The sequence below is a fragment of the Glossina fuscipes genome, unplaced genomic scaffold, assembly GCF_014805625.2.
Source record: "Glossina fuscipes isolate IAEA_lab_2018 unplaced genomic scaffold, Yale_Gfus_2 0, whole genome shotgun sequence".
Lineage (NCBI taxonomy): Eukaryota > Metazoa > Arthropoda > Insecta > Diptera > Glossinidae > Glossina > Glossina fuscipes.
This window is the reverse complement of record NW_023998414.1, coordinates 14,333,596-14,349,211: the sequence shown is the minus strand read 5'-3', so window position 1 is coordinate 14,349,211 and position 15,616 is coordinate 14,333,596. Positions and strand designations below refer to the sequence as shown.

At 31.3% G+C, this 15,616-nt stretch overlaps 1 protein-coding gene and 1 long non-coding RNA gene across 3 annotated transcripts in view; both read left to right on the top strand.

The window, feature by feature from the left end:
* The first annotated feature begins 1,226 nt into the window (after positions 1-1,226).
* Positions 1,227-13,381, top strand: LOC119644777. Of its 2 annotated transcripts, none has more exons than XR_005248572.1 (3): positions 1,227-1,246; positions 1,551-1,682; positions 11,690-13,381. It is a non-coding gene; the product is annotated as an uncharacterized LOC119644777 (long non-coding RNA). The 2 variants fall into 2 exon arrangements; XR_005248571.1 differs by lacking the exon at positions 1,227-1,246 and adding an exon at positions 1,254-1,401.
* Positions 13,382-13,850: 469 nt separating this feature from the next.
* Positions 13,851-15,616, top strand: part of LOC119632903 — a 10,439-nt gene continuing 8,673 nt past the window's right edge. Inside the window, exon 1 of the mRNA XM_038026062.1 lies at positions 13,851-14,036. The gene's annotated coding sequence lies outside the window, so the exon portion shown is untranslated. The remainder of the gene's footprint in view (positions 14,037-15,616) is intronic.

The following is a 15,616-nucleotide window of genomic DNA, read 5'->3' as shown; positions in this document are numbered from 1 at the left end:
AAAAGCTTTAAATAATTTTGAATTCAGAGAGAGTATACATACAAAACGGAGAAAAAAAAAGATAGCTATCTGTACACAATTGTTGTGTATATGGCTGACGTACCAAGTGATGGCAACACTCTCATGTTATTTTCAATAAATAACGTTTTTTCTTTTATGAAAACCTTTGGTTGATTATGGCTGGTGGAATTAATTATCAAGATTTTATATTTTGTGAATGGAAAGAAATAGATACAAGGAATTTCATTTTTTTCTCCGAGAAAAAAACGTATGGTATAACAAAGTGTCTTTTTATTTTGTTGTCAACTTATGGCCAGAGGAAGAATTCAAATATACATTCATCAAAAACCAAGATTCGTCAAAAATCGAATAAAACTTCACTAACATAATTTTGTGTTCGTACCAGAGGGAAATCGGTTGCATCAAAATCTAGAATTGTTGCAATTATCAAAATTGCATGCTTATTTGTGGTCGGATTATTTTCATTTGCAAACTTGAATATATGAATCAAATTTCAGCTTTCTTTTCGAAATACACACCATAATTGAATAGAAGGCAGACGTTATTATATATGAATTTTTTTAAGTTCTCACTGATTAATACCAATACAGTGAGGAAATTAATGTAATGTACTTCTATGCTTAATACTTTTTCGAAGTGACAGCGTTAGATAATAATTTTGAATGACATACCTAATTATTTTAGCAGGATTTTTTTCGCATTGCTAAGGATTAATAATTTTGTAAATAAGACAAATCACACTGACACTTGCGATATAAAAGGAATGTTATTATCGATCTCCATTACGTCTGCAAAAGAACTTCAGTGAATTAATATTTACAATCTAAATTGTATATGTAAGCCGCATATAAGAAAACAAAACGCGTTTCAATCAACAAAGAAAGCCTACATAAAACAAGTTAAACACTAAACTAGCATTACGCAGTTAAAAAAAGAGAGAGAGGGAGAGAAAGATATATTCGTTCGTTGTTAATGCCAATATAACGATACAGGCTACATATTGTACCTGTGTGTGTGTAAGTTTTCATTAATTTTTTCCCTATTTTTTGCTACTACTTCTTGGCTAAACGAAACTCAATTTACGATTTAGTCGTGCTATATGCACTCACGCTCATTGCTCTTTAACGCGCATTGTATTGAGGGCTTTAAAACGGTTTTGATTTTTATTTTGTTGCTCTATTATTTTATAAAAATTTATACTTTTTTTACAACAACGATTCAAGAGGTTTGAAAATATATACAAAATATCAAGTGTACTTAAGGATATTAAAATTAAAAAACAAACATTTAAAAGAACGAAACCGAGTGTAAAATTCAATACATAATGTATATATATATACGCGCGCGCGTATGTGTTTGCATGTGCGTGCATGTGTAAAAGTATGTGTGTATACGGAATTTGTACTTAATTGTTTTCTTACAAAATTTTACGTAGTTTTATTGTCAATTTAAAATCTTGCCAAATATGTAAACAAAAAGCTTAATAATTTCTTTTTTGTCTTCTTTTTTTTTGCGATTTTTAATAATAGTAAAAACAAGAAAGAAAAAAAAAACGACTTTACGAAAAATTTAAGAAAAACGAGAAAAAATCACGAATTTACAAGCTGAAGAGAAGAAGCAGAAAAATTATTTTCTCTGTTCGCTGCCAATTTTTGCCAAAGGTCTGAAGAAAATTTATCATCATTTTCGTTATTTGTACGTTTTAATTAAAAAATAATGTTTTTATTATAAACGTTTTTTTTTTTTTGTTTTGTTTTTATTCTCTAAAAATCGCTTTTTGGAAAGTTATGTAATTACATCTCGTACCTTTTCCCCCATTATTAAAATTAACAGAAAGGAAAAACTTTACCTCTTACCTCTGTTACTTTCATTTCTTTTTACATTTTTTTTACACACATTAGATAACATTGTTATTTCTGTTTGTTTTTCCTCTTATTGTTTTTATTATTGTGATTATTACTATTTTTTTTTTTTTTTGTTTTCACATGTTTTTGATCTCTTCTGGTTTAACTATGCAAAGCAAGAAGAAGATAAAAAACAAGTGATCACCATATATCTTAAAGACCTATTAATGTTCTCTTAGTTTTGTGTGTGTTCAAGTCAGTCAAACTCGTATATGCATGCGTGCATATATATATATAGTTTTCTCCGCGCTCTTTATTTTCCATGTAATAAATGTTTGTATGACAATTAACATTTTTTGAATTTTTTCGGTTTTTATTGTAAGCTTTAACTGTATTTTAATTTAAGCCAGTCATGTAAACCATGTGCTTGCAAATCTGCTATGATTTGTTTTAATTAAAAAAAAAAAAAACAACGTTTGTTTTGTTTTAGTTTTTTTCTATTACAATATTAATATTCAAGCCTTAAGATTTGCAAATGCATACATAAGGAATTCAAGGTCACATAAAGTTTTTCGCTTAACTATGCACTGTTTCTTTTTTTTTTTTCTAATTTGTGTAAAGTTAATTGCAGTAATAATCGCGTATGTAGTTTGTCATGTGAGTGTTTAAAACATAAAATGTAAGAAAATTCTATTCGATTTAAGGCGAATCTTGGATACCCATTACTTTAAATAAATACATATGACAATCTAAGAGACATAGTTAGTAAATGTAAGGATAATTGATAATGAATTAATGATTGACTTCTCAAAGGCAGCAGTTTCACTTATTTCGGCTATATCGGTTGATTGAATCATAACACGTCTTTAAGAAGGGATTTTTAAGTAAAGAGTGTTTTGAGAGGTAATTTATTTCGGATAGAAACTGATATAACTGATATATAGTTGCTTTTTTAGATCAAATTACTTCAAGATAATTACTACGGTTAACGTCAGTAATAATACATGCTTCGAATTTCTACTTTGGTGTTTTCACCATTAAAAAGTTAAGTTCAAAATTAAAGTTAAAAGAAAAGGAACAAAAAAATTTATTACGTAATCGAATCTTAGTGGTAAATGTACATTATCCTATTATTGTGAGATGTGACAAGCATTAAAGTAAGAACTTCATGGGTTTTCATCATGTCCAGAAGAAACTGGTTTTGTTTCTAAGTTGTTCCGATTTCGATATTATATAAGTTTCTTACAATATGCCAGGCGATGAACAAAATTTTAATTCGTTTTTGTACCCATCACCGAGGAATAAGGATATATTCGTTTTATCAAAACGTTTGCAATACTCAGAAGAAAGCTTTAAAGTGGCCATAGTGTATTTATATTCATGATCCGCATCATATTTTAAATTAATTTAAATATGTCCGTCTGTCTGTCAGTAGTAAAAATTCTTCTGATCGCTAAAATGAAGCAATTGGCTTTAAATTTGGCAAAAACATTGCAAGCACTTTCATAGTATTCAGATTGCAGCCGAAAATGGTTCAAATTGGTCAAAGCACACGTCCAAAGTGAAACGTAAGCTGGGCACATATCTGTTACTCCAACCAAAAATTTAGTTGGAATGCTGAAATTTTCTGTATCTACTTTAATTCAATACTATTCTGTTCATGTAAAAAAAAAATGGAAAAAATCTGCTACGCCCATTCAAAGTTATAAGTGATCAAATTTTTATTTGTTCACATTTTTTACGTTTTCTGCACATCCGATGCTAATCGTGGGAATCTCACAATTGCATTTTCGAGATTGATTTTTGTTTTTATTTAATTTGAAGAAAGCTGCGCCATCATATCCCAATTGTGAATCTTGGTTTAAACGATTTAAAAGCGACAATTTTGATGTGAATGACAAAAAACCGCCCACTGCAGGATCAACAAAGCTCGAAAACAATGAATTGGAGGACTTATTGGACGAAAACCCATCTCAAACTCTCAGAGAACATTCAAATAGTATGTTAGTCGATGAATCGACTTTAGAAATCTAAACGTTTACATGCGATGGCAGGGGTCCAGAAGAAGGAGAAATATCCATCTCGCAACTTGTATGAAAATGCCAGTTGGGCTGCTTGTTGCTGCTGTTGCCCACAGAGGCACTATTGCATTTCGAACGGGAAGTTCTGCCACCCCTAACACATTCACCACAGATCGATGCAGTCTTAGGTTTGGCTGGTACGCGTAACGAAGCTCAATACCCACTAATAAAATCTTCTGATTCTGATCTACAGATTATATAGGTTCATATAAGATAGGTGCAGGTTATTTTTACGGCGTTTACATACTAACTACACTACTAGCACATACTAAGGTTTAATATTTTTACACTCTACACGTCACTTACGGTACAAGTGCGTATTAAGATTGTGAGGATGTGGGTAATACCCAAAAGGACTTGAGATAGACACGTCTTTTTTTCATACCAATCGTTTTAGAATCATTTTCTGAATCGATCAAAGTTTGTCTGTCCGTTTGTCCGTCTCGTTTTCTTATATTCAGTCTACAAGCCACAATTTTTGAGATATTTTAATGAAACCTATTTTGAGTCGACGACAAAAGCTATTGGAAACAATTCGGATTGAAACATTTTTTTGACTACTTCCCATATAAAGTCCCATTTTGAGAAGTCGTTAAAGAAATAACTACAGGGTGGTGTAGATGGTGGCCTATAGCCCACTGTACTATTTTTACATTTTTTTTATTATACCTTAAATAGAATGCCCGAAATAAATGAAGAAGACATCGAAGGTATTAAAGAATTAACCATTTTAAATATATTATCGCTCAACAAAGAAAAATTATCGTCGTTATATACCCTTTCGAAAAAAAAGAAAACTATAAAAACATAAAAATTGTGTAAATAGTAATAAGTACAGTGACATATATAACGATATGTGTATACCATTCTATGCGAAACATAACTGTCTGTACAACGATTGGAAAAACTTATATTCTTTCATAGACAATATGACATTGTGACAGACTTTTATTAAAGTTAACATGAAATTTTTTCGAAATTTGGAAATGCGCCGTACTTACTGTGAATAACGGTTAATTTTTTATAGTAGTAAAGAATTTTGGGTGAGAATTACAAAAAATAATAAAAAGCAAATAAGAACATTGTAGTCGAGCAAGGCCGACCATTAAGCCATTAAATTACATCACATTGTCTAACACAATTCTTATTTTTATTATACAACACAAAAGTTATATCTATATAAAGGCATAGTCTTCATATGAATATTTATGGGGAAGAGGGACTAAAACGCAACCTAATGTAGAACAAGTTTAATCCTTACATAGGACAGGATCCAAAAATAGGCGTAGAGTTCAATTTCCATCACCACTTGTTGAAACTTAGACTTACCTTAGACTACTCTACAAAGGGACAATTTTCGTGAAAATCCTTATTAGGGTAGAATCTAAAAAATAGCCCGACAGGGTCCAAATTTGGTACAGTCCAGTTTTTTTTATATTAAATTACTATTATGATATAATTTTCATCATGAAGAATTGAAAATTATACCCCTTTGTCATAGAAACTTCAGTCTTCCTTAATGAGAGGGTATTCAAAAATGATGCAAGGTTTCCATTAAGAATGCCAAAATGCTACTACATCGCCACTTTTGTCGAGAAATTTTGAAAATTGCAATATTTCTCACATAACGACTTTTCAGAATAGGGCGTTATAAGAGGAGTGATCGAAAATGTGAATCAAAACGAATCATTTTCATGTTGGTCACTGGACCAAATTTCACCAAAATATCTCGAAAATTGTGACCTGCAATTTGAGCACAAATTTAGATGAACAGACATTAGACGGACAAACGGGCTTAGATCAATTCAAATTATGATTTGGCATCGATCGGTATAATAAAAGATGGGCCAATCGCAAGGCCTTTTTCATGTTACATATTACCACACTAATTTAATATACCCCAAGCTATGTAGGGTATAATAAAATACTAAATTATGAGTTGCGACGATAAAATCAAGGCAACTAATTGAGACAAATACGAAGGATTTATGAAACTTATATGACGTTAATTTTTCAAATATTCATGATAATCTGATATATATACATATACATATATATACATATATAAGTAGCATTAGAGTAACAGTGCTTTAATTGCGTCTCTTGCAACCTAATAACATATATGGTGCATTTTATTTTCTACTACTGCACATGTGCTGTCTAAGGCACATGCATGACATACATATGTATTATTATATATATATATATATAATGTAGCTTTTATTAGTTATCACACATGCATTTATGCATGTAATATATGTTTGTATTCAGTTTTCTATAAATGGATGCATATTTTACTTGATTATATTTTTGTTGTTCCGTTTTCTATATTAAAAAGTCAAAATAAAAACGAAAAAAAAAAAGAAGAAGAAAATGAATAATTCGCTAGAGCGTTAATGTTTATTTAGTTTACTAATGCTTGATTTGTGTTTTTATTATTATAATTATAATTATTATATTTATACGCCTTGTTAAGTTTCAAAACATATATACATACATATATTAGTCGATAAAAAACGACCCAACCTATATACTTGACCTACTGTTGTTTGGCACAAACGGAGTAACGATTAATAATACCGAACAATGTGTGTACGAGTGTATGCTCGGTTTAATGGACACTGAAAAACATACTACCAACGTGGTTATAAAGAGTCTTTTATATTTTACTTCATCTATTCCTCCAACATATGGCTTATTACTTGAAACTACCACAAGTTAATGATTATTAAGGTGAGACTTGACTTTGCCTATAAATGAAATCTTTTAACTATTTGCACTCGTTTCTTGGATAGGTCGCGATATTACACTGACACTGACTCGTTTCTTAAATAGTTCTGATATTACACTGACACTGACTCGTTTTTTATTTCTTCTCAATGTGTGCCAAAGACGACTCAATATATATATATATATACACATATACATATATATACATACGTTGAATATGAAATATTAATCAATATAATGAAAGATTAAAATCCAATTTCTTTATATGGCTTTGCTTATCTATATATAGCGTGTGATTACCTAAAGAATTGAGTTTTACTGTAACTTTAAGCAAATTAACAAAAACAAAAATCGTTTCGATTATTCGATTGTATACATATATATACAATATATACATATATATACATATATCATTGTATATTCACAAAATGTATATTTGAGTTCTTCGTTGCTTTCGTCTAGCCTTCCTTGCCACATTCTATTCTCGTTCCTCTCCTTTTGCGGGCTGCGATGTAACCTTGAAGCTTTGAAAAATCCAATTAGTTCAATTTGTTTCAAAGATACACAACGTTTCGCCTGCGTTTCAGGAGCTGACCGAACTTGTTAAAATCCGTTGAAATCATCCATTTTTTGCTTTTTTTTGCTTTTGCAACTGTGCTGCTATGTGAAGTCATTAAGCTTTCGCGTCATCTTCCTGATACGGTTTATTCTATGAACTCATGTCACTTATAGTAGTATTATTCTCAGGTCTGTAAATCGAAACTATCGTATCTGCATGTAAGTCGTTTGATGGAACAAACTGCGAATCGATCGGAAAGATATCCCCCTTTCTGACGTCTCTCTGGTCTCTCTGTCTTCCGTTCAAAATTTAGGGGAAAATTTTCTAGTGTTCAACTATTATATTCGCTTAATTGTATCATTTTTCTATCTGATTCGCACGGGAACATTATGAACCGGGTAAATTGATTTATATTTTGCTCATAAGACATTCCGAGGTGAAATTAGTATTAGTATTAGTATCGATGAAATTAGTATGATTGTAAAAGGTGTACAAGTAATTGTCATGCATACAAGATTAAATGATTTGCGCGCGCTTTTTTTTTTTTTTTTTTTTTTTTTTTTTTTTTTTTGTCGATATGTTCTCAACCATTAATAACTACTTCATAATTGAAGAGCTTTGATAGGACGAATTGCCAAAAATATAGCGTATCGCTGTATCGTTTAAAAAAAATAAAAAATAAAATAAAAACATTATAACCGAGCAACGTCGAGAGCGCTGCATTACATACTCTTAAATATTTCAATTCGCTCTATACAATTTTTCATTTGTTTCGTACTAAAAACTATAGTGCGTTTCTATATCAAATCGTACCTTGCTTGCGAGAGATCTCATATGAGAATATGATCCAAATTTACCCAATTTAATTGTCTCCTTTAGGTTCCTATTCTTCGATTCTTTCCATTATAAAGCATAAAATATTACACTTCGTACCCATATAGACATATGACTTACTTTTTAAAACAATCTTAATATGTAGGTGAGACCTCAAAAAAAATGGATCTGTATTATCCAAATTTACTGCAGGCAATTTCTATATCAAGTTACTAGTAGGGGCCAACGTTTATTATGAAATATTAAAAAATTAAACCTTTTTGCCATATAAAGGTTTTTTCTTTTCTTGGGAAAGGGAATCAAGATCCGAAATTCCCAAATCAATTATATATACAAAAAAAAAAAGTCAATTTTTTTTTTTTTTTTAATTAAGGCACTACACTACTTATTATGGAAGGGCGTATTTAGTTTGTGCGGATGTAGGCGTCATCCGGAAGAACTTGAGATAGACGCACCTGTTATTTCACCTTATGATCGGCATTTACATTCTTTATTTCGTCAAATAAATAAAGCTTCTTCGCTTATCAATTGAGAACTTCGACGTCACACTATTTGTCTTATTAACAGGCTGATGATCAATCACACGAGATGTAATGATCATCTAATCAAAATTAACATAGTAAACAATCCTTTATGCACTTGTGGACTCTTACCATCTCCTGATCATATCCTATTTGCCTGTCCGAATGTTCGTACCGCTTCTATTCGCCGCTCCACACTTCGCAAACTGAATATATGTGATCTTCGCGACCACAGCATTGTTGACATTTTACCTTCTCGCACTTAAACAACTTATGTCCACAATATTTTCTTTTTTTTAATTATATCATCAAAATATATAAGCGCTTACAGTTATAATTTATGAACCTGCTCCCTTTTACACGTTTATGCGCTTGCACCCATCAATTCCTTCATTCCAGCGAATTTTCGATTGTTAATGTGAGGAATTGCAGAAGAGGCAGAAGCAAACTCTCCGATCAATCACTCATTTCAATTAATTTGAACCGATTAGAGAGACATTATTCTTATTTCTAAAAACAGTGTGCGGAGGCGAGGCCTTTTAATATCCTTCGGAGAGATCGGAGAGATTTCCAATCAAAATTCCCGAGGCATTCGCATTTACGAGATTTGAATACAATCGGCAAAGATTTATAAAACTCATTTTTGCAATCCTTCACGAAGCAACGAAGAAGAAGAAGATGAAGAAGAATAAACGATTACATATTCTGAGAATGTGGATTTGTGTAGTCTGTATTAATTATCATCTGTTTTTTTTTTTTTTTCATTTTTTTCATTTTTTTCATATTTTTTCAAAGCATATTGCATTTGTTATTGATTAGATTACATGTGGACATAGGCAGATATGAACACATTTAGCGGTGTGTATGTTATTTTTCTCTTTAGCTTTTGCTTTTAAGGTTTCAATATTTAAAAACAAGACTAGTACATAATGCAGATTATGATTCATTATCTGTTCGAGTTTAGAAAATGCTAACACAAGTCTGACACTATATATATATATATATATATATATGTAGTGAGTTTGTCAAATTTTCTTCAGCTTAGAGAAAATTGAAAACGAAAGAAAAGTTAAATTTTAAACAAAAAAAATCCATTACACATATATAACAATTAGTCAAGTTGCGGTTCTTGCGGTTGCTTTTGTTATTAAGCCCATATTGGGCATTGGTGTTTGCTTTACGCTTCCCAAAAATGATGAAAATATATGAAAGATTGCCGATTGAACTCTTAACGCCTCCTACTAATATTCACCTTTGGGTGAATCCATATGATACTCATAGCTGCCCCACCTTAAGTATAAAACTTGTAGTGATACACGACGTTACATAGTCGGTCGAAAACGATCGGTTTACACAAATTAGATGGCGTAGCAATCTTTGCATCCGTCCTAGATTATAAGTTACACTTGATTGAGTTTTTCGATTGATCACGTCGTGGCCACTGCAGGATCGAAATTTTAAATGATCCATGGTAAACTCCTTGGAGGACGCCTAAGTAACTAACAATTTTGAAGTCTAAAATGAGCTTTGCAGTAAATTTAAGTTTATATTTCTTAATTTGTTGCATCAGCCATCATCAGCCATCATTACGAACGACAGATTGCTTCCTTTCCTCTAAATTTTTAAAATTTCCTTCCTTGCAGAAATGTAAGGTTTATGAAGAAAAATATGACTCAAGGCGTTTCCTTGATAATGTAGATTTCGGGATTTGATATTGCGCTTTTATTTGCCAGAAGCCATTGCCTCTTCAAATGCTGTTATGTTCCTAAAGAATCTATCATAAAGAATCTATTTTTTCACCTCCGATAACTATTCTGGCTAAGAAACAGATCTTTACGAAATCTGGATAACCTTGGAAGCGTAAATTGATCGACGAATATGTTTATTGATCGGTGGCCATGTTCCTAGCCTATCATGTATGTGCGTTTGTATAGTTGACAATGTGGTGGATCTAAGGTTTCGCGATTTGGGCTCAGCTAAGAAGCTTGTCAGAGAGATCACTATTATTATTATTATTATTTTCTTCTTCTTCTTCGTCTTCTTTTCAAATAACATTGACATTTATTGTTGACTGATCTTTAATGCATCTCTATACATACTGTCGAGCTGTTTCTCGGAAGGCATGAACGTCGTCATTTTATTGCGGGAAGCTGTCAAAAGAAAATTATGCCCTTTGGAATATTTTGAGCACTGTTTGCTTAACCGAAAACTGTAAAAGAAAGGGTACGTTTGTTTTACGAGTTCAAAGATCGGCACAGAACTAAAGGCGAAACAAATTTTTTGCACATAATTGATTACTGATGGGTATCCGTAATAGTGAGGCTTAAATTATTATATGTTAGGAATTGTATTTTTTATTTTTTATTTATTTTTTTTCCTAAGAATAGTAGTTACAGCAGACATTTATACTAAGTTTTAGATCAATTGTTTGCATGACAATGCAAGTTAAAGGGCTTTAAAGGATACACATTACACGCGTCTCCGATATTGACCCGTAAGCTAACTAACTACTTTACGTATACGTTATATTTTCTAACCGCAAATAGACCGAGTAGCCCGGATTTAATGCGTAGATCAAACTTACTTATACTGTGTGTGGGGCTTTATCGATTCGATCGTTTTTCCCATCAAGTAATATAAAGAACTTTTCAAACGAAAGGCGAAAAGGTTATCAAAATCTCGTTTTCAAGTGCAATAAATTTCTATTATTTTTTATACTTTACATCAATTGCGTGTACAAGAGTGTATTAAGTTTGTGCGGATGTATGCAGTATATAGCAGAAGGATTTGAGATCGTTTAAGAAACTCAAACGTGTCCAAATCACTTTCTGGAACAATTTAAGCTTGTCCGTCTGTTTGTCATCTTGTGTTTTATTTTAGGCATACTGACTGAAAGATGAATCGAATCACTTTTTTCGACCTCTTCCCATTATATGAATGAGTCTGCTGCTAACGTAGTGTAGCGTAGTAGAGTAGTAATGTATTGCAATGTTGCATATTCGTTTTACTTATTTTTAAGAACAATCTCTCAATAATATTCGAAAGCATTTTTCTTGCAATTATTAATTTTGGGTACTTTTCAATTTAATTTTCTTGCAGAAATTTGAAAAGCTGTAAAAAGATTCAATATTGAAACAAAAGTGTGAAATAATTCTTCTTCAAGAATTCAGTTACTAAACACTGAATAAAATAAAGTTAAGCTCAGAGAGAGAGAGAGAGAGAGAGAGAGAGAGAGAGATACAAACGCTGCACACAGAGAAAAAGAAGCAGATCATCAATATGAGTGCGAAAGTATAAATCAAGGGCAAGTGAGAGAAGCAACGATACTCGCTAAGAAAGCGGAAAAGAGAGAACGAGAAAGAGAAAGAGAGCGAGAGAGAGAGAGAGAGAGAGGAAGTGGAAGAGGAAGAGGAAGAGCAAAAAAGAAAGGAACGGAAAGAGAGAAATTGCAAAGCGATTCCGAAAAATGAGAAATGAAATATTGTTGAATATATAATTTAAAAACTTAAAGGAAAAGGAAATTAAAAACAGGATTTTACAAACATCTACTACCACTACTACCACTGCAACGCCGTCATATTGTAATAACAAACATCTCGTTATTATTATTATTATTGATTATAAAATATTCCTTCAAATTTTTTTAAACGTAATTTATCGAAAAAAATTTTTTGGAAATTTTCTTTTACCAAGATCAACGGAAATCCTAATATCCTAATTCACGATTTATTGGCCCATCTAAAGAAACACTAATAGCTTTGCAACAGTCAAGCAATGCAACTACTGACCAAACAGAGCAGCATAATTACGTTAACATAACGTTGGATTTTTCTTTGATTATAGGAGAACATATTCTAACCTATTTAAATAATGGAAGCCTAAAGTCCCGCCACAACAACACTTTTTCCATTTAATTCAGTTGAATTTTTTAATGTTTTGAGAATTTGATTTAATATTTGAAAGTTTGAATAAATCCCCCAAGGAGTTCTCTCATTTCTGCTATACACCACCAACCACCACAGCCACCACCACCACCACCACCACAACCACCACCACCACTACCACAACCACTACCACTACTACTTCCAACATAACTACCACCATCATCCCCATTTAAATAAGAAATAATAAGAAACGATTACCAGGCCTCCTTAGCAACGTTAATGAGAAAATATATATATATATATATAATTTAATTGGTTTTGGAGAATCAAAAAAGAAGCGTGTGAAGCTGCCGCAAAGTAAAGTAAAACTTTAAGCGGTTCAAGGTTCACTTGGAATTGGGAAACGAAACGAAACGAAACTGGAAAATTTTTCCCCATTTGAAATAATATCGAATACGTGAAAAATGTTGGTTCTAAAATTGTGGTACAATGGTCCAGATAGTGTTACAATAAATATGACAACTGACGGCAATGCATTCGTAACTGTAACGACAACTGGAAATTACGCAAAACCTTTATCTCCTGCTGTTGCACATTTTACAGTAGACACAAATCTTGCCTTTGCCACTTTCAACGAAGGTCTAGCAGCTTATCAGGCTTTCCCTCCTGTTGAACAGCAAGCTTAAAGTGTTTACAAAATAATATCAATAATATTTGCAATAAATATTATCATATAACAGCAGTTCTCGGAGCTATCTTCGGCAAAAAAAGAAAAAAATAAAAAATAAAAAAAATAAAAAAAGAAACGACAGAAACAACAGAAACAACAACAAGAAGAAAAATAAAAAATAAAACGCATAAACCAAGGCGACCACCTTCAGAATATCGTGGAAGTATATAAAAAAAATAAAAAAAAAAAAAAAAATATATATATATATATATATATATATATTTTAAGAAATATAAAAAAATAAAAAATAAATATATATATATAAAAAATAAAGAAGGATTGATACCAAAATCATCATCATCATTAACTTCATCATCAGCCACAAATTCAACAACAACAACAACAACAACATCTACAACTACTATATATTTTATAGTAAATTACTTTTTAAAAGTTCTGCAGAGCCTTTAAGATCAGCTCTTAAATCAAGTCATCTCAATGCTCGCTTAAATTCGCCAATAAATTTAAAATTTAAATAAAAAAAAAAAACAAAAGATAAACAAACGAAATGCTTGCTGCTTTATAAATAAATAGGAATTTATATAAGAACAAGAAGAAGAAGAAGAAGATACAACAACAACAACAACAACAACGACAAAGAGAAAATCAAGAGCAGATTGGAAATATATATATATATATATATATATATATATATATATAATAGAAACCGTTAGCGATTTTGATGTTCAACATCATCTGTGTTGCATTATATTGTGGATGATTTGTTTATGTATATATATATATATATATATGTATATATACATATATATATATAAATATATATATATATATATATATATATATAAATTTCTTTAGCCTTTTATTAAGAACGGTAAGTTTATTATTGCACTACTTCTTCCATAATAAGGTCCAATTGATTAGAACACAAAACTAAACTCAACTCAACTCAACTCAAGTAAATGTCGTGTCGTTCTCTTCTTAGCTTCACAAAGGAAAATTTTTAAGTTATCATTAACTATCTTGCTAATCAATCGAATTAGATAATGAATGATAGAAAAAAAAATTTTATTTTTATTTTTTTTTTCAAATTTGAATTATGGCCAAAAATTAGAGATTAGTTGAAGTTGGGTTTTCAGTACAAAAACACAACGAATGGACCTTTTTTTTTAATAAATAGTAATAATTGAAATTAAAATCAACGTTAAGTCTTAACTTTGAGAAAAGAATATACAATAATTTGATAGATCGGAAATGAAGGACTGTGACTACATAAGATTAGATGTACAAATAAATTTGTTGCATTAAAATTTGTCGTTTCATAAAATGCGCTTGGGCCGTTCAAGTTTCACGAAAATTCTAGTTAGCGATAACTTCAATATTGATATTTATTTGAACGACAAACAATGTTTCAGTTATTTACAAGGTTGTCGGTTAGTGAAAGATTAAGGAGATGGGTGTCATTTATGGAAATGCATTAAATTAGTTTCGACTGAAATCGCACTAAAGATGATTTGCGATATTTTGGGCAAAAAATTGTTGTTGCCTTGAAAACGATGAAATTCGTATACATTCATCCCAATAACAATAAGGAAATAATTTTCAGCATAGGCTGGAAAGTTTTACCGCATTCGGTTATCCTCCAGACCTGACCTGACCTGACCTGATTACCACCTGCTGAGATTAATGTAATCATATTTAGCAAGTCATCGATTTACACAAGTTAAAGATATGCGAAAATGAATCGATGACCATTTCCCTTGCAAACCAGCAACTTTACACCATAAGAGCATCCATGCGCTAGACGATACACGGCAAAAGACCATAGATATTGGTTACGCGTATTGCGATTATTAAGCTTTATAATAAGAATATTTAAAAGAAAAGAACAAAAAACGGAAGAAATTTATTTATACACCTATTAATTGAATCGTTTTGGTCGTGACTCTTACCCTTTTTCTCATTAAACCTTTTTATTAATAATAAATCGGGTTACCACACACTTCTCTATGAACTGTTATCAAAAAAAAAAAAAAAAAAAAAAAAAACGAAAATACGCGTTATTTCTTTCAATGGCTTGTTCTCGCGTGTAATATTCTAGTCCTGTGACTACGGTTTCAGTTCGATCTAATATTCACATAAGCTCACGAAATATTAATTAATTGGCCCTATTTCGAATGATTGTGAATGAAGTCCAGCTGTCAGCTGTCAGATGTGAAGCATTGGAATATTTATTCGAAAAATATAGGTGCAGGTTGAATGATAAGTGCAGAGATGATATTGTCTTATGTTTTCTTGACGCTGCTAGTTTAGTTAAAATTACGTAAGTGCGTTCTATCTTCAATCGAAATACACGATTTCATCTTTATTTCAGAATGCATTAGCCGCGTAGCCTTTTTGAATCGAATCTCAGCTTCTAAGGGAGCCCGTTGCGGAAAGGGTGGCAAGCAGAGG